This window comes from Phyllostomus discolor, chromosome 12 (genome assembly GCF_004126475.2).
Source record: "Phyllostomus discolor isolate MPI-MPIP mPhyDis1 chromosome 12, mPhyDis1.pri.v3, whole genome shotgun sequence".
NCBI lineage: Eukaryota > Metazoa > Chordata > Mammalia > Chiroptera > Phyllostomidae > Phyllostomus > Phyllostomus discolor.
Genome location: NC_040914.2, coordinates 10,250,262 through 10,269,202, shown reverse-complemented (window position 1 = coordinate 10,269,202; position 18,941 = coordinate 10,250,262). Strand labels below are relative to the sequence as shown.

The 18,941-nt window shown below is 39.7% G+C and overlaps 1 pseudogene; it reads left to right on the top strand.

The window, feature by feature from the left end:
• Positions 1-518: 518 nt before the first annotated feature.
• LOC114511384 lies at positions 519-1,040 on the top strand (annotated as a pseudogene).
• The last annotated feature ends 17,901 nt before the right edge of the window (positions 1,041-18,941 follow it).

Genomic DNA, 18,941 nt, shown 5'->3' with positions numbered 1-18,941 from the left:
CTCTCTTAAGAACACACACATACATTTTTTCCTTTTGCAATAACATTTATTCTAAACTTCAAAATATCACCAGAAAAGGGGCCAGGCCCAGGACAGGATGGCCTAAAGCCAGCTGTTAGGGTGTGGGTTCTTGGGTTAGTGCAGGAAGAATTCCACAACACAAGACCAGGTAATTTTGAGACTATGTTTATTAAGCTGGGGAGAGGAAATATGGATGAGATTAGAATGAAAACAGTAGAAGAGAGACTGGGTGGGTCTGCTGTGGCTCTCTTCACACACTGTAAGAAAGATGTGAGGATAGGATGGGGCTGCTCTCCACTTATAGCAGAATCACAGAAAAGGGGTCTTGGGAACAAGTTCAGGAGGTTTCCCCTGATGAGTTGCTGTTGCCCATTGTTCCCCTGGCTGCAAGTTTCCTGAAGATCCATTAAAGTTTAGAAAAGAGAAAATTTACTTGAAAAGGATATTTAAGTAGATGTGACTTGAGAAGGACTCATGCTGTGGCAGAGTGGGACCCAGTGGAAGCTAGCATGGTGGCAGAGTGCAAGATTAAGTTGTCCAAGAATTTGCTTCACATGAAGTTCATGCAAAAAAGATTGTACTCAGAAACCAAGAAACAACTATAAGAGTAAGAGAAGAGAACTATTAGTGAAGAACACTGGTACTTGGATTTGCCAGAGCTTAAGGAGAAAAACAGGTTTATAATGGAAGGGCAGAATTTCTTGTTATGTGAAGATCTCCTCTATGGAAAAATGCCATTCAGAGGATTTAATCCTGAAGTTGAGAAATCAATGATTCAGATGAATTCTAAGAACAAACAGAAGTTGAAGATGAAACAGTGGAGTTTGATGTGTCAGATGAAAAAATGGCTAGAAGATAATGGGACTTTGGTGGGGGACATGGAAAAAAATTGTCACAAAAAGAGACTGTGCCAATTATGAAGAAGGTGAACATGGAGTGAACATGGAGATATAAAACCAATTAAAGCAAAGAAGATGTTCTTAAAACCACAAGATAAAAATTGATGCCTTAAAACAGAGCTCAGGAATGCCTTATGAGAGTTAACATGTTTTGGAACTCATTCTGCTGGTTTCTCTGTAGTTAGTAATATTGTGATGTTTATTTATAAAGAAGTGTACAATTTTGAACACATGCTGTTCTTGAAACAGATGTGTGATGGATGTTGACATCATTATTTAATGGTATTCATCTATAGTAGGTTTTTAGCTGTTGTTCTTCAAGTGTACAAAGGTACATGGTTGCTTCCTAAAAAATTTTGACCCCAGATTTTTAAAATAAATCTCTGCAGTCACTGACCTTAAATTGACTAATAAATTCATACCAGTGTTTAGATCGTCATGTTGCCATTTTACTTTAGATGACTAATAATGTCTAGCCAGTTCATATATTTTAACATAAAATATCATGAGAATTTATTATAAGTAAATTCATCAAGATCAACCATGTTTCTTCTGTCTGAAGTATTTGCATGTTACTAAGTCATTGTAAATTGGTTGAATTATGGGGGTGGTTGTTGTTAAAACCTTTAAAAATTAAAAATGTTCTGATAAAAAATGAAGATGAAGAAGAACACACACTGATTTCTGTGTCTCAAGGAGTTCTATCTACTTTGAAAAAGTGAAGATTTTAGGTGAGGTCTCAAGGAAGAGCTCAGTAAGATATTCATCAGTTTTTTCAGGGGTGCCTCTTCATGGTTGTGGTCTCCACTAATTGGTTGCATCCAGGATACAAGTTTGAAATTACATGACCAGCAAATTTCCAGATGAGGGAAGACTACCCTGATGGGTGGTCCAGCACGTATTTGTTCACTGTTAAGCACTTGAGGCTTTTCACTCTGGTGAGATTTTGTATTTGGCTACAAATTGCTTACCCAGTTCAGCTATCTGTCTCAATTTCTCCATTTCACTTGCCAAGGAATATTGCTAACTTCTTATTAACCTGCCTGAAAAAGAGAAACCATAAAAAGTGTAGCTTTTAAAATTATTTTATTATTGTTCAATTACGGTTGTCTGCATTTACGCCCCTCCACTCCCCCCACCCCAGCCAAACACACCCCCCTCCCTTGCTTCTACAACCCTTCTTGGTTTTGTGCATGTGTCCTTTATAGTTGTTCCTGAAAACCTTTCCCCCCATTATCCCCTCCCAACTCCCCTCTAGTTACTGTCAGATTGTTCTTAATTTCAGTGTCTCTGGTTATATTTTGCTTCTGTTTTCTTTGTTGATTAGGTTCCTGTTAAACATGAGATCATATGATATTTGTGCCTCACCACCTGGCTTATGTCACTTAGCATAATGCTCTCCAGTTCCACCCATGCTGTCACAAAGGGTAGTAGTTCCTTCTTACTCTTTGCTGCGTAGTAATCCATCATGTAAATGTATCATGCTTTTTGATCCACTCTTCACTGATGGGCACTTAGTGTGCTTCTAGTATTTGGCTATTGTAAATTGTGCTGCTATGAACATTGGGGTACATAGGTTCTTTTGAATTGGTGTTTAAGGCTTCTTAGGAAATAACCCCAACAGTGGAATTGCTGGGTCAAAAGGCAGTTCCATTTTGGCTTTTCTGAGGAAATTCCATGCTGTTTTCCACAGTGGCTGCACCAGCCTGCATTCCCACCAACAGTGCACTAGGCTTTCCTTTTCTCCACATCCTGTCCAACACTTGTTTGTTGATTTGGTTATGATGGCCATTGTCACAGGTATGAAGTGGTATCTCAGTGCGGTTTTAATTTGCATCTCTCTGATGGCTAGTGATGCTGACCATCTTTTCATACGCCTCTGGGGCCCGCTGTATGTCCTCCTTGGAGAAGTGTCTGTTCAAGTCTTTTGCCCATCTTGTAAATGGTTCTTTTGTCTACCTGGAGTGGAGTTGTGTGAGTTCTTTATATATTTTGGAGCTCAAACCCTTGTCCAAGGTATCATTAACAAATATGTTTTCTCATATAGTTTGTTCTCTTTTCATGTTAATGCTATTTTCATTAGCCATGCAGAAGTTTTTAATTTGATGATATCCCATTTGTTTATTCTTTCCTTTATGTTCCTTGCTTTAAAGGACATATCCGTGAAGATATTGCTGCATGGAATGTCTGAGATTTTCCTGCTGATGTTCTCCTGAAGGACTTCCATGGTGTCAAGACTTATATCTCAGTCTTTTATCCACCTTGAATTTATTCTTGTGTATGGTGTCAGTTGGGAATTGAGTTTCATTTTTTTTTTCATGTAGCTCTCCAGATCTCCCAACACCATTTGTTGAAGAGGCTGTTTTTACTCCATTTTATGCATCTTCCGCCTTTGTCCAATACTAATTGACCATAGAGATTTGGGTTTCTTCCTGAGTTCTCTGTTCTGTTCCACTGGTCTATGTGTCTGTTTTGTTTTGTTTTTTTTTTTTAATTGTTGTTCGAGTACACTTTTCTGCCCTTTACCCCCATACTAGCCCACCCCTGCAGCCCTCCATAACTCCCTCCCATCTCCACACCCCTTGTTATTGTTCATATGTCCTTTATACTAGTTCCTTCAAACCCTCCCCCTTCCCCTGAAATTTCCTCCCCTCTCTCTTCTGTGTGTCTGTTTTTATGCCAGTACAAGGCTGTTTTGATGACAGTGGCCTTGTAATACAGTTCGACATCGCGTATTGTCCTCCTGCTATGTTCTTTTTTTTCTCAAAATTGCTCCAGTTCTTTTGCGTTATTTATGGTTCCATATAAATTTTTGAAATCTTTGTTCTATACCTGTGAAATGTGTCATTGGTACTTTAATGGGGATTGCATTGATTCTATACATTGCTTTGGGTAGTATGGACATTTTGATTATGTTAATTCTTCCAATCCATGAACATAGTACACGCTTCCATTTGTTTGTGTCTTCCTTAATTTTTTTCTTCAATGTCTTGTAGTTTTCTGAGTACAGATCTTATACCTCCTTCATTAGGTTTACTTTTATGTACTTTATTTTTCATGTTGCTATATCAAATGGAATATTTTTTTTCCTGATTTCTCCTTCTGGTGAACAAAAATGCCTTTGATTTCTGAATATTGACTTTGTATCCCACTGTTTTGCCAAATTCATTTATTAGGTTGAGTAGGTTTTTTTGTTTTTTTGTTTTTTTGGGGGTGGGGTCTCTAGTATTTTCTATGTACACTATCATGTCATCTGTCTGCAAACAATGACAGCTTTGCTTCCTCTTTTCTAATTTGGATGCCTTTTATTTTTTTTTCTTGTCTGATTGCTGTGGCTGGGATGTCCAATACTATGTTGAATAGGAGTGGCAAAAGCAGGCATCCTTGTCTTGTTCCTGATCTTAATGGGGGAGCTCTAAGTGTTTGCCCATTGAGTATGGTGTTGGCTCCAGGTCTCTCATATATGGCCTTTATTATGTTGAGGAATGCCCCCACTATTCCCACTTTGCTAAGTGTTTTTATCATAAATGGGTGCTGTACCTTATCAAATGCTTTTTCCACATCTGTGGATATGATTATGTGATTTCTGTCTTTCATTTTGTTTATGTGATGTATTACCTTTATTGATGTGTGAATATTGTACCATCCTTGCATCCCTAGGATGAATCCCACTTGATCATGGTGTAACATCTTTTTAGCATATTCCTGGATGCAGTTTGCTAATATTTTGTGGACGAGTTTAGCATCTATGTTCATCAGTGATATTGGCCTGAAGTTTTCTTTTTTTTGTTATGTCTTTGTCGGCTTTGGGATTAGGATGACACTGGCTTCATAAAAACAGTTTGGGAGTCTTCCGTGTTCTTGGATTTTTTGGAATAATCTGTGAAGGATAGGGGTTAGCTCATCCTGAAGTGCTTTGTAAAATTCTCCTGTGAAACTGTCTGGTCCAGGACTTTTGTGTGTTGGGAGTTTTTTTTTTTTTTATTACTGCTTCAATTTCATCTGCTGTTATTGGTCTCTTCAGGCTTTCTGTATCGTCTTCATTGAGTTTTGGAAGATTATATTTTTCTAGAAAGTTGTCCATTTCACCTAGGTTTTCAAACTTCTTGGCATACAGTTCTTTGTAGTAATTTCTTACAATCCTTTGTATTTCTGTGGTATCAGTTGTAATCTCTCCTCTTTTATTTCTGATTGTTTTTATTTGGGTCTTCTCTTATTTTATTGATGAGTTTGCTTAAAGGCTTGTCGGTTTTGTTTGTCTTTTCAAAGAACCAGCTCCTGGATTCATTGTGCTTTAGAATTGTGCTTTTAGTCTCTGTGTCATTTAATTCTGCTCTGATCTTGGTTATTTCCTTCCTTCTACTTGCTCTGGGTTGTCTTTGTTGTTGTTCCTTGAGGTCTTGTAAGCATGGGGTTAGGTTGTTCATTGGAAATGTTTCTATCTTCTTTAGGTAGGCCTGTATCACTATGAACTTCCCTCTCAGGACTGCCTTCACTGAGTCCCATAAGTTTTGGATTGTTGTGAGTTTATTTTCATTTGTTCTCAGAAACTTTTTTATTTCTTCCTTGGTCACATTGGTGGTCCACTCACTGTTTAATAGCATGCTATTCAATCTCCATGAGTTTGAGTGTTTTGGGTTTTTTTCCTTGAGGTTGATTTCTAGTTTCAGTCCCTTGTGGTCAGAGAAAATGTTGGATATGATTTCAATTTTCTTGAATTTGTTGAGGGTTTTTTTTTTGTACCCTATCATGTGGTCTATCTTGTAAAATATTCCATGTGCATTTGAAAAGGATGTATTTTTTGCTTTTGCTTCTTTGTCATGTAAGGTTATATATATATATATATATACACACACACACACACACACACACACACATTCCATTTGATCTAGAACATTGTTCAATGCCACAATATCTTTGTATCTTTGTTGATATTTTGTTGGGAAGATCTATCCATTTTTGACAACAGCATGTTGAAATCCCCTACTATCATGGTATTGCAGTCAATGTCTTTCTTGAAGTCCTCCAAGATTTTCTTCATGTATTTGGGTGCTACTATGTTGGGTGCATATATATTTACAATGTTTATGTCTTCTTGATGGATTCTTTCCTTGAATATCATGAAGTGACCTTCTGGGTCCCTTTTTATGGCCCTTTTTTGAAGTCTATTTTGTCTGATATAAGTATTGCAACTTGGCTTCTTTTTTCCTGTCCATTCACTTGGAAAATTTGTCTCCAGCCCTTCACTTTCTGTCTGTGTAGGTTTTTTGTTCTAAAGTGGGTCTCTTGTATGTGTATGTGTAGGTGATGTATACTTATCCGTTCACCGATCATATTCTTTTGATTGGAACATTTAATCCATTTACATTTAAGGTTATTATTGTTAGGTATTTATTCATTTCCATTTTTTTACCTGTGTTCCTCTCTCTCTCACACTGTTTTTTTTTTCCTTTTCTTAAAGCAGACTCTTTAGCATGTGTTGCAGTGCTGATTTGAGGTATATTTTTGGAGGCTTCTTTTGCCCAGGAAACATTTATTTAGCCTTCCATTTTAACTGAGAGCCTTGCTGGGTAGAGTAGTCTCAGTTGCAGGCCTTGGTTTTCATTACTTGAAATATTTCCTGCCATTTCCATCTGGCTTGGAGCATTTCCATTGAGAAGTCAGCTGCCAGTCTTATCCGGGCTCCCTTGTATTTTATTTCCTGCTTCTTGTATTCTATTTCCTTGTATTCTATTTCCTTTTGCATACTATTGTAGTTCTCATTCAGTTCCTTGCAGTTGTCTGTGAATTCCTTGAGCATCTTTATAACCATTATTTTGAATTCTATATCTGATAGTTTGCTTGCCTCCATTTCACTTAGCTCTTTTAGTGGGCAGTCTTCCATTCCTTTTGATTTCATGTTCTTTTTTTGTCTCCCCATTTTAGGTGACTCTTTTTGTTTGTTTCTGCACTTCCTGATGTTTCATGTTGCTAGTTGTCTTTGTAGGGTGAACTTCTATGGTAGGAATTCTGTGGGGTTCAGTGGTGTAGTCTCTTTGATCTCCTTGTCTGAATGCCCTAGGTTTCCCCTTCTTCTGTTTGTGTGGGTTTTCTTGCTGTACTTTGGTTTTTACCTTTTGGTGGTTCCTTTCTTGGTGATTTCTCTCCTCCAGTGGGTATACTGGTGTTCACAGCACCCACCTATTCTTGTATGTGATCAGTGGCAGGGGGTAGGCAAAATGGATTAAGACAGAGGGAGAGTATGTAATGGGATTTAAGAACCAGCAAGTGGAGTAAAAATAGGAGATTCTTTGGATATGTATAGTGTTAACTGTGATATTTCACCCAACTAGCCACTTTTTATTACAGGTGAAAGAGAGATAAGACTTTTGTTAGAGGGGAGGATGATTGTGAGCTGAATCCAGAAAACAGGGTGCTTGCACAAGGTTAGGTGATGAGAAATAGTGGGAGTAAAGGATAGAAAGTAGGCATAAAGTAAGAGAAAATAGAGTTAACCACAACAATAATAATGCTTAGGAATAAAGTGAAGCGGGCTAAGATGAGGGAGGGTTGCTGTGTAGTCTGTACAATTGTAGGGAACAACAAATATTTACAATAGTACTGGAACAACAATAATATGTCAAGAAATATGTGATTTGGATAAGCAGAATGGAAAGTAGATGATCAAAAGAAGACTGCTATTGAAACCCAAGTGAAATGAAAGAAGGAAAATTAAAGTAAAATAAAGAGAGCATAAGGAAAACCAGTCAAGCAATGCAATGAAAGAGAGAAACAAAATGAAGAAAATTTAACATATGGAAGAGAAATTTCAGTTTCTCAACTTGGGGGTTGTTGTTGTTGGGCTCCGCCTTTGGATCTGTCTTTGGACCTTTCATAACTCCACATCTTATTGTCTTAGGTGGGGAAATTTAAAAAAGGAAAAAAAAACAGAGGGGAAAGAAAAAAGGAATAAGCCTCCTGCTCACTTTAACACCATTGAGCAAGTTCTGCTGGTCCTCCTGGATGCCCCATGAAGGGACAGACTGGGTTTCACTTTCCTCCCTCTCTATGGTTTTAAGAGAATGGGGACCAGGTCTGGGCTGCAATATTCAGAGTTGCCCAGCCTCCAGCCCAGGCCTTCTGTGAGCTGCCAGGCTCAAGAATTAGAGAAACTTTTCTATGAAATTTTAAGTCCTCTTTTAAAGTGGTTTTGTATAGTGGTCTTAATTCCAGCTAGTGCATCAGGTCTTAAACAAATAATGAGAAAAATCATGTTGAGGCAATGTATTATCAACCGTTGTGTTAAAAGAAGTGACTGACTTCATGTTGCCATTGTCTGTACCGGAAAGGGCCCAAGTTGCATTGGAACATTTTGCAACAAATATTCTCTCAAGGCTTTTTACTATTCTCTCTTTTCTTGAGAGAGACAGAATATTCTCTCTCTTCTTGAGACAGTTGCTTTATAAATATAATTTCCCTGATTAATTCAGTATCCAAAGCATTTAGTTCCAAATAGCTTTCATGCTTCCAGAAAAAAAAAATATGTGGGCACCATGGTTATATAAAAAAGCCTCACCCTTATCAGGTGAATTGGTCTCATTTGACCAATGAAAAATATGCTGCCTCCTCACCTTTTGCAGTTGTAAGGGGGCAGGTTGTGATTTAGAAACTGTCACTAGTTGATTAGACATTCCTACTATTTGCACCGAAGTTTTACTCCCAGGAAGAAGACAACTCAGCTGGATGTGATAAAGAACAAATAATGTAAAATCAGTACCTGCAAGGGCCTTTGAAATTTCCCCCAAGACAGCAGTTTTACTTTGTTTTAAAATATTGGTAAGCAGACAATAAAATACCCTGATCATTTTCATAGCAAACACATGTTTGCTTGTTTGTATTTTCTCTTTCTAAATCTTATTTAGTTTCCTACAACCATTTTTAAGGTGAGCAGACTTCATTATAAAGTTTCTCAATTAACCATATTTGTTAATTCTGTTGCTTTACTTTCAGGAACCACTTAATATATTAATTAGAATGGGTCAGAATAGCCAGAATCACATATTTCAACATTGAAATGATTACTTTTTTGGTGAACACCTCAAGACCCCAGAAAAAATCAATGAAACATTCAAGTAGATTTTAAAATTGTATTGTAGTTTTAGGAATATAGATATTCATAATTATCTAGGAATACAGGTATTCCTAAATACCTAAGCTGATTCACCTCTGCCTGAGACCAGCTATTCCCTCAATGGAACTGCCAGAATTCCTGGATAATTCTTGTCAAAATTTCTATTCTCATGTTCTCAAAGTCTATTAAGGAGTGAGAGGTTAGGGGCTATAAATGAAATGAAGCAGGAAAAAGTAAAACAATAAATACAAAAACAGGGCAAGTGTATACTGAGAAACCTCAGAAAACAGAGGACATAGCGAAGGGACTGTAGAAGTGAAACTGGAAAAGACTCCCTGTCACTACCAAACCCAATGAGCAATGACAGTGATTGAATCTTTATGGGCATTATATTCAGATGGCCTGCAATCTGAGAAGATCATGGGTTCATAACCTAGAAGACCATCTTGTCTTTTCTTTCCAGGCAAATGTTTTTATACCATGAAATAAACAAGGTGTGGTGAGGGGTTTTGAAATTCAGACAGGATCAGGTGAAAGAAGCTGGAACATTCCTGTTCTGGGTAGTTAGCTGTTCCTGGGGGTGGGTGGTCATCTGTCTGTCCCTGGAACACAAATGCCCAGATGCCTCCACTTGTCCCCAGGCAATAATCTTTAGCAGTACCCCAGGAGGTAGGCTGTTTTCTTAGGAGCCGTGATGAGCCTTATCTATCTGTAGTTTCTGAAACAAAAGCTTTAACATATACATTACTTAGTAGTATTATAATTTTTTATCTTAAACTAAATTTTTCCAACTCTTGAGTCCCCTATCAGAAGGAGGAAGAATGAGGTGCTGGCATTTGCTAGCTTCAGAAGCCTTCTTTAGTTCAGAGACAGTTCTGAAAATTTGTATTAACTTTTTATAAAAGAATTTATCTGTACCCTTCCTAGAAGATTTTAATTTCCAATACAAATATGCTTCCCATTTATTCAGTTAAATTTTAGAGCTGTCTTCTTTCTGATTGTGCATGAAAAAATTTCATTAGTTGTCAAAATGATAGAGGGCTCAAGAGTTGGAAAATTTTAGTTTAAGGTAAAAAGTTATAACCCTAGTAAGATGGTCTGTTAGGGTATGAACTCACCATCTTCTCAGATGGCCATGAGAATTAAAAGCCCATAAAGATTCAATTGCTGTCATTGCTTATTGGCTTTGGTAGTGACACGAAGCCCAAACGCAGGTGTCTTTTGTAGTTTCATCTTTTGGCAACTCTGCTGGGACAGACTTTGGGACTCTCCAGGTAGTCTGGGTATTTGGTGAGGAGCCCCATTGGCTGCCTGGGCTGAAAGGCCCCGGGTGGTTTGCATTCAGAGAATCCCAAGTAGCTGCCCAGTGATTTCACTTGGGGATTCTCTCCATCACTCCTGGCACTTGTCGTTTATCATGTTTGTTTGAATCATTGCACTTTCTGGTTGAGGATAAAATCCTAGGTCACAACTTAGGTCATCTGGTAAAGATACCTTTCTAGGTTACACAACTCAGTCTGAAAAACGATGTCCAATTTGGTTTGTTTACCCTCTGTCTGAAGGAGCTCTGTCTGGAAAACGGCATCTTTTGATTTGGTTTAGGTACCCTCTGTTTGGAGCTCTGTCTGGTAGAATGGGGGGAAAACCCTCTGTTCTGGAAAACAGCCCACTAGGACAGGTTCTGGTAAATTGGTAGATGTGTTCTCATAACCCAATGATAAAAAAGAAAATGGATTTTCCTGTAACACTGTTTGGCTTACATAGAATCTAGATTCAGGATAGTGCTGGCCACTGAATGGATCTTTAAATTACCACACTATACTGCAATTAGAGCTGTTTTGTCAGAGGTCAGGGAAGTTGTATGAAATGCCTTACATAGAAGCTTTTATGAGTCGACATAATAAAGAGGCAGAATTAAAAGGAAATAAGTTAATGGTTCAGAGAAAAGGGAATTTTCATGTGAAAGATAGCAGAAGTACAGAAAAGAAAGACCAGGAAGATCTAGATGTTATTACTGCTGCAATGATGGTCAGGGTTCCCACAGCGCCCCCTCCCCCCCACCCCCAGTCCAGGGATCTTCCCCCTTATTTGGTGGAGGGAACTGGGGAAAGTGAGCCTGAACCATTTTCACCATGTCTAACCCATCAGGGAACCAAATTTGGTGGAGGAAAAGCCCTTTACCAGGGTAGGGCAATATCCTTTCTAGAGACTTCCAATTGGACTAGGGCCAGAAGGCCAGCCTGCTGCATATTATTGGGCACATACTTCATTTTCTACATCAGATCTGTTAAACTGGGAAACCCCGTGGCCTTCAGGAATGACCCTGCTACAATGACTGATTTGGTTGCATCCATTTTTGCCACACATCATCTCAACTGGGCAGACATGCAAGCTGTATTAAACATCTTGTTTATGGGGGATGAGTACAGACTAGTGTTGCATAAAGCAAATGAAGAGGATCAGAAGATACACCAAGAAAATCCAGATGGGGACCCCGACCCTACTAAAGCGATACTGCTAACTGGGCCCAACTGGGATCCTAATAGACATGACCTTACTCTCTTAAAGCATTATAAGAGATTCATTATTGAGGGAAAGTAATCCCCAAGAAGGAAAGTCTGAAAATGATACAAGCAGTGCAACAAAAGTTCACAGAGGACTCTTCTGAGTTTCTTGAAAGAATCTACCAAGCTTATAGAAAATATTCAGACTTAGGTCCACAAGCCCCTCAAAATGTTAGAATGGTGAATATGACTTTTATCTCCCAAAGCACATCCAATATGAGAAATAAACTTCAGAAGTAGGAGGGAAGAACAGGCATGAATTCATCTCAATTACTAGATATTGCCTCCAAAGTTTACAATAGCAGAGAAGAGAGGAAGGCCCAAGCAGCCACCATCCTCTTAGAACAGGCTCCAGGAAATTTCCATCTGCAGGCAGGAGGTGCCGACCCCTGTCTAAAATGCTGGCTGCTGATCAATATGTGTATTGCAAAACAACAGGGCACTAGAGAAACAAGTGTTCCAGGAAAAGGAGGGCAGGGCCAGAGCCTGAGAATTTGAGAGTTATGCTAAAGAGAGGAGATCATTCTGATGATGACTGATGGTGCCCAGAGGTTCTCTCATTACAGCGACCTATTAATGTCCCCCAACCGGAAACCTTGGTTAAAACTAGTGCTGGGGGAAAACTGTGGACTTTTTGATTGATACTGGAGCAACATATTCTGTGTCCAATAGACCCCTAGCTGAATCCTTGAGACATGCTGTAACAGTAACAGAATTTCAAAAAACCCTGAAAGCCAATGTTTCCTGAAAACATTAGAATGTGCTGTGGGGGATATGGTCTTAAGTCATAGTTTCCTATATATCCCTGAGTGTCCCATAACTCTTTTGGGAAGAGACTTGTTGTCAAAATTCCAAGCTCAGATCACTCTTCTTCCAGAGGAACAGCACCTCCACCTACAGGTCCCTCCAGAGGATAGATGCATGGCAGTTCCTCATGAGACCCAGAGGGGAGCCAGAGGAAATCAAGAATCAGGTAAACCCCATTCTGTGGTCTGCTGGGAGGCCAGAAAGAGCTAAACGAGCCTCTCCTGTTAAGATTGACTTCAAGCCAGGGGTAGGAATTCCCAATAGGAAACAGTACCCCTTGTGAAAGGACATCTTAGAAGGAATATGTTCAATAATCCAGAAGTTCCAGGTATATGGACTTATTCAGCCTGGTGGTTATCCAAACAGTACCCCCATCTTGCCCATCAGAAAACCTCATTTGAATGAGTATCAGTTTGTACAAGATTTAAGGGCCATAAATGACATTGTATAAGACATTCACCCCTCTGTTCGGAATCCTTATACTTTGGCAAAAGGTAGTATACATGGGGACAGCCTTTGGTATTCAGTACTGGGCTAAAAAGATGCCTTCTTTTGCATTCCAGTTAATCAGGACTCTCACCCATTGTTTGCTTTTGAATGGGAAGACCCAAAGTCTCAGGTCAAGACTCAGTACTGCTGGACAGTTCTACCACAGGGGTTCAAGAACTCCCCCACCATTTTGGGGGAGATCCAGAGTCAGGACTTAAAGGAATGACCAGTAACACCAGATGGAGAATTTCTTTTGCATTATGTGGATGACCTCCTAATTACTGGGACATCATTTCAGCAGTGTTTAACTAATACTATGACTATCTTGAACTATCTGGCATCTTGTGGCTATAAAGTATCAGCACAGAAAGCCCAGATTTTCCAACAAGCAGTTAAGTTTCTTGGGTTTCTGCTAGCACCTGGTGAAAGGAATCCCACTGGAAACAGAAAAGAAACCATAATCCACATGAGAACTCCCAGTACCAAGACACAGTTAACAGGATTTCTGGGAATGACAAGTTACTGCCACATTTAGATTCAAAACTTTGGGCTTATCGCCAACCCAGTGTATGAAGGTCTGAAGGGATCAGAATATAGCACTTTAGAGTGGACAAAGGAGTGCACTCAGGCTTTTGAGTTCCTGAAGGCTCACCTGGATTCTGCACTAGCCTTGGGACTTTTAAACTTACTAAATCCCTTTCAATTTCATGTGCATGAGAGACAGGGAGTTGCTTTAGGAATCCTTACCCAAATGCTTAGTGACATCCCACAACCCACTGCATATGTGTCAAAAAAAAAAAAAAAAAACCTAGATCACACTGTCCAGTGATGGCCCGCTTGTTTAAGTGTGGTGACCTGTGAACTATTGCAGGAACCTGGAATATTTTCTTGGGACAGCTTATCACCATTTATGCACTTAATCAAGTGTTGAGCTTGCTGGAGAAAAAAAAGGAATATGTGGCTCACTCCTAGAAGGGGCAGGTACCAAGCCATTCTTGACAATCCTGATGTCTCCCTCAAAACTGTAAGTAAGATAAATCCTGCCTCTCTTCTCCCAGAGCCTGACTCAGCTGCACTGATGCATGATTGCTGAAATAATTGATGAAGTTTATTCTAGTAGAATCAATTTACAGGACCATCCTCTAGAAGAAGCAGGGCTGAACTCCCTATACAGATGGAAGCACTTATATGGACAAAGGAATCAGAAAGGCTGGGTATGCAGTTGTGACTCTTGAAGGAGTAGTGGAGGTCAAGGCCATGCCACCAGGAATCTCTGCTCAGAAAGCTGAACTGATGGCCCTGATGAGGGCACTGTAATTGTTGCAGGAAAAGAGAATGAATGTGTATACTGACTCAAGATATGCTTCCTTGATTTTGCATGCATATGGTTCAATCTGGAAGGATAGAGGACTATTAACCTCCAACAGAAAGGAGATTAAGCATGCAGCAGAAATTTTGAAATTATTAGAGGCTGATCAGATATCTTTATAGGTGACAGTTATGCACTGCCTGGGACATCAGAAAGAGGACATTGAGCTGGCTAGAGGAAGAAATCTGACTAAATGGGCAGCAAAAGAGGCTGCTATAGGAATGTTTACAATGACTGTGGTACCTGTTCTGGACTTGTTACAATCAGACCCCAAATATTTGACAGCAGACTTAGAGAAAGTAAGGGTTGGGGTTTTGGTGAAGAAGGTACTGATAGTGAATAGACAAAGAATAAGAAAGGGTTATACTGCTTCCTGAGCATTTAGTAGAACCAATCATAAAGCATTTGCAGGAGGCTTCACACTACGGAAGAGATGTCTGAAAGGCATGTCTGTGGTGGCAACTCTGCTTCTGTTCTCAGCAGAGCCATGGCTCTGAGGTGGGTTTAACAAGTCTCATTGAAAGCTCAGTTCCAGTACACCTAGTCATTTAATTAAAGTCATTGTGCACCTACATCACTACCAAACCAAATAAGATAATGAAACATTGTTTTATTAATATAAGTATAATGACTTTTTTGACTTCTTATTACAGAAACATTAAAAGATCCCTTTGAACCAGCTAATGAAAATATTCTGTGCTATAGCATCCACAGCCTCTCTCTAGTGGGCCATCTTAGCTCATGGAATATAACTGGACATGTGTGTTGTGACATTACCCACAGCTGCTCAGGAAGAACTAGGAGCCTTGTGACCCTGGCTCATGTCTCAGATTACTGTATACGCTATCAGTAGTTACTGCTTAATCAGTCCTTTTGTTGTGCTTTTACATGTCCCTAATTTTAATTAGTATTTGCTGAGCTGGTTGCTGCCTGTAGGGCTCTAGTCCCATTTCTATTGTTGAAGAACTGGGGCCAGGAAGTCCTCCACAGGGGCACCTGCTCAGTTTCAATATTATCTAAGAACTTTCATGTATAACTTACCTTAGTTTCAAAACGCAGACAGCAGGAGTGCTCCAGAGAGGTCCTGATGTATTTACAACAACAATGGCTTATAAGGCCCCCTGCAGTCATGGTGACTTTGTGGTATTGCTGTATTGTCTTAGTCAGTAAGAAGTGTCATGTATGGGCACCCAGGAGACATTTTGATAGTTCATTCTTGTTCATTTGTTGATTCTGTAAATGTATAATGAACTTGTACTATAAACCCACAAGGCACTGTCTGATAAACCGGGGACATGGTAGAGGGTGAAAAAGACAAATTAGACTTGGTTGTTCATGTCCAACTATTTACTTAACAACTGGTATAAAAAGAGCCCTTCAGGATGCTTTAAGATGTTTAATCTCAGACAAATTTAGACCTCAATGTTCTCTTCCAGAATCTTTCTGAATCTCTTTGTGTTTTTCACAACCCCTGTCTTTTTCTTATACCCCACATTAATTTGTTCAGAAAATCTTTCAACTTGGTGCTAAGAACACATCCAAAAACTGACCCCTTTCTTCTCGGCCTGGTCTGGCCACCCCCATCTGTCACCTGGATGACTGCACTTGCTTTCTCACTGGGTTGCCTGCATACAGCTCAATAGCTACATGAATCTTGAACCCTATTATGGAGGTTAAAAGATACTAATACTATCCCTCCAACATTCGACTTTTTTTTTTGGCTGAGCTAATCATCAAACAAACAGAGACAGATGAGCAGAAGAAAATCAAGTTTGTGATATTTGAGCACAGGAATCCATGTAAGCATGAAAATTTTATTTGACTGTGAGGCAATATTGGGTACGTAAACCATTTTGGACAGATGAGGGGGAAAAAGGGACAATGGGGCCTTAGATTTTAGTTGTCAGAAAGAGAAATTTAGAGGTTCAAGAAGAGGAGATTTTACATGACAATGGAATTGTTTCTAGGCAATTCAGAAAGAGTGGGACACAGAGGGGTGTCTAACCAACAGGTGCCTTTCTAAAACCCTCCAACCTACCATTCATAATTAAATTAGCCTATAGTGACAATCCTAATTATTTTTCTGCAGCAAGTTTTTCTGTTTAAATATACGGCAGGAATGTGAGGAGGGCCAATGGTTCTTTCTGAATTTAATAAAGAGCTTAAAATCAATATCTTTTCAATCAAATTTTTGGGTGGCAGAATTTTGCTTTCCTTCACTAAACACAGATGACTCACATCCCTTTCCAGCTCTGAACTTTCTAGAGTCTTCCATGTTCACTCAGAATAAAGCCAAAGTTCTGGCTGGTGTTTCTTTCCAACCACATCTTCTCTCATATCCTGCCCTCTGATCCAATCAGTTCACCTCCTCTTTGTGGATCCAATATTTTTAAGTTGATAGAAAAGTAATCATCTCAAGCATGTCTTATTTTATTCTAGCATACTATAGCTCATTATTATTGCTGGGTTTTTTGGATTATTGTGTAACTGCCCCACTGGTGTGTCAGGTCTATGAGGGCTGGGATTTGGTTTGTGCTGTGTTGCCAGCTATTAGAAGAGTATCAGCATATGGCGAACACTTGGTTGTTGTTTTTCTGAGAAATGAGTAAAAACAGTACAAATGTGATCATGGTTGACAGGGTGAAATATAGGACACTATGACCTCACATAACTGGAATTCTGATGGTCACTAAAAGACCAGTTAGATATTTTCTGTAGAGTAGCATCTAACAGAATGAACCCAGGCTAACCTAGACCTCAGGAAGGGGCAGGAATACAAGGTGCAAACAGAGGACACAGCATGTGCACAGGTCAGAAGGTGGGAAGCTGAAGCAAAATAAATAAGTATAACTCACTCATGTGGGTGATTAAATGAACTGATATGTCTGAGGTTCCCAGTACACAGTGATGCTGAGAAAATGCTGACTGTTATCATTATTGCACTCTTCTGGGCTCACATCCAGGGTGTGCCCACTTGGAAACAGCAGTAATCTAGGAAAAATATTGTCTCCTCTTAACTACACCACAAAGAATTCGTGTCTTCAGGACCTGAGTACAGCCTGACAGAGGTATGAGTGAGAGCCAATAAACCACACACCTGTAAACTGAACAATCTGAAGTGTTGGCATGCATACACATTTCATGTGTATCCATTTACCCAAAATATTTTCACCTTTGTACCCCCTTATTCTTCACCCCACTCAACACTCACAGTCCTCAGGTGTGGTGGATACCAGCCAGCAGTATCCATCTCTGCTGTGGATGCTCATCAAAACACAAGAAAAATATACACAGAGAGAACCAGGTCCTGTGGGGAAATAGGGACAGAATGGCCACTCTCTCTAGTGGAGAGTGCCCTGTATCCATTCCCAAGCAGGGGTTTATTGAGAATACAGGCTTGATTTGTGGATTCACAGTCTGGCAGAAAAGATCAAAAGAAGTAGGTGACTTACAAAGCTGCAAACAACCCCAGCTGTGATTCTGGGCAGAGATTGAAGTTTTAACATATTGCTTAAAGGGCTAGTTTTGGTTTCCTGTCTGTGCCTTCAAATTAGAATCTAATAACATCCTCCAGCAAACGGATCTCACAGGTTCTTGCATATTCTATGTCCCAGGGCTGATCACCCTGGGGTGTCCACCGTTTCTGGTCTGGGCTGCACCGCCCCTGTTATTTCCACAGGCCTGAGTCAACAGAGAAGACAAAGGCAACAAGGAGATTTGGATTACTCACTTCTAAGAACAAGGACTCAGGCTTGGGCAAAGCCGAGGGGGCAGGGGTTGATGTCCATCACTCCTTCATTTCCACAGCCCCAAATCTCTTCCCAGAAGCCTCCATGTGATCATGCCTGTCTTAGATGTTTCCTCCATGGGAACTCTTACCCGTCATTGGCTAAATGATCAAGCTTAGGAGGTTTTGGCACAGAACAGGCAGCATTCATGCCAGGGAAATAAGTTTTTGTCTCCTTAGTGGCTCCTGGTCTGGAGGTCTCTCACTCAGCCTAAGTCACAGGGGGTTACAGCTTACTGAGACCAGGCAGGGCAGTCCCCAGTATTCAGACAATCACTCATCTTTTCTTTCTCAACACATTAGTTTGCATTTTCTGAAATTTTATATAAGTGGGATTATATAATATGTCCTCTTTTTATCTGTCTTCCTTTATTCAACAGAATTACTTTTATGAAGTGAAAATTATATAACACATTTTAAAATTAATCATTCTAAAGTGGCATTTTATGCAATCACAATGTTGTGCAGCTACAAAACCTATGTAGTACTAAAATATTTTTATCGCCCTATAATACTTAATACATACTGAGAGGTTATTTCCTATTTTACCATCATCTACATTTGGAAACTACCAACTTACTTCTGTCTCCTTCTTCTCCTCATCCCCTGTTTCATACGAACTGTCAATTATTCCCTGCAAGCCTGTACATCTGGTGCTCCCACTTGTCCCAAAATAAGGGAACTAACCTGAGACTTCAAGTATTATCCTTATTTCCTATCCTGTGTCTTACCCCTGATGGCGACACAAGTCTTGGAGAATGGAAACCTACTTCACTGCACCAAGTCCAGTGGCTCCTCCCTCATCAGGTAGGATAGGCCCTCATTCATATTAGTTAGCTTCATTTTGAGCCACCCACAAACTCTCCCCTGCATGGCACTTTAGATCCCCTGGAAT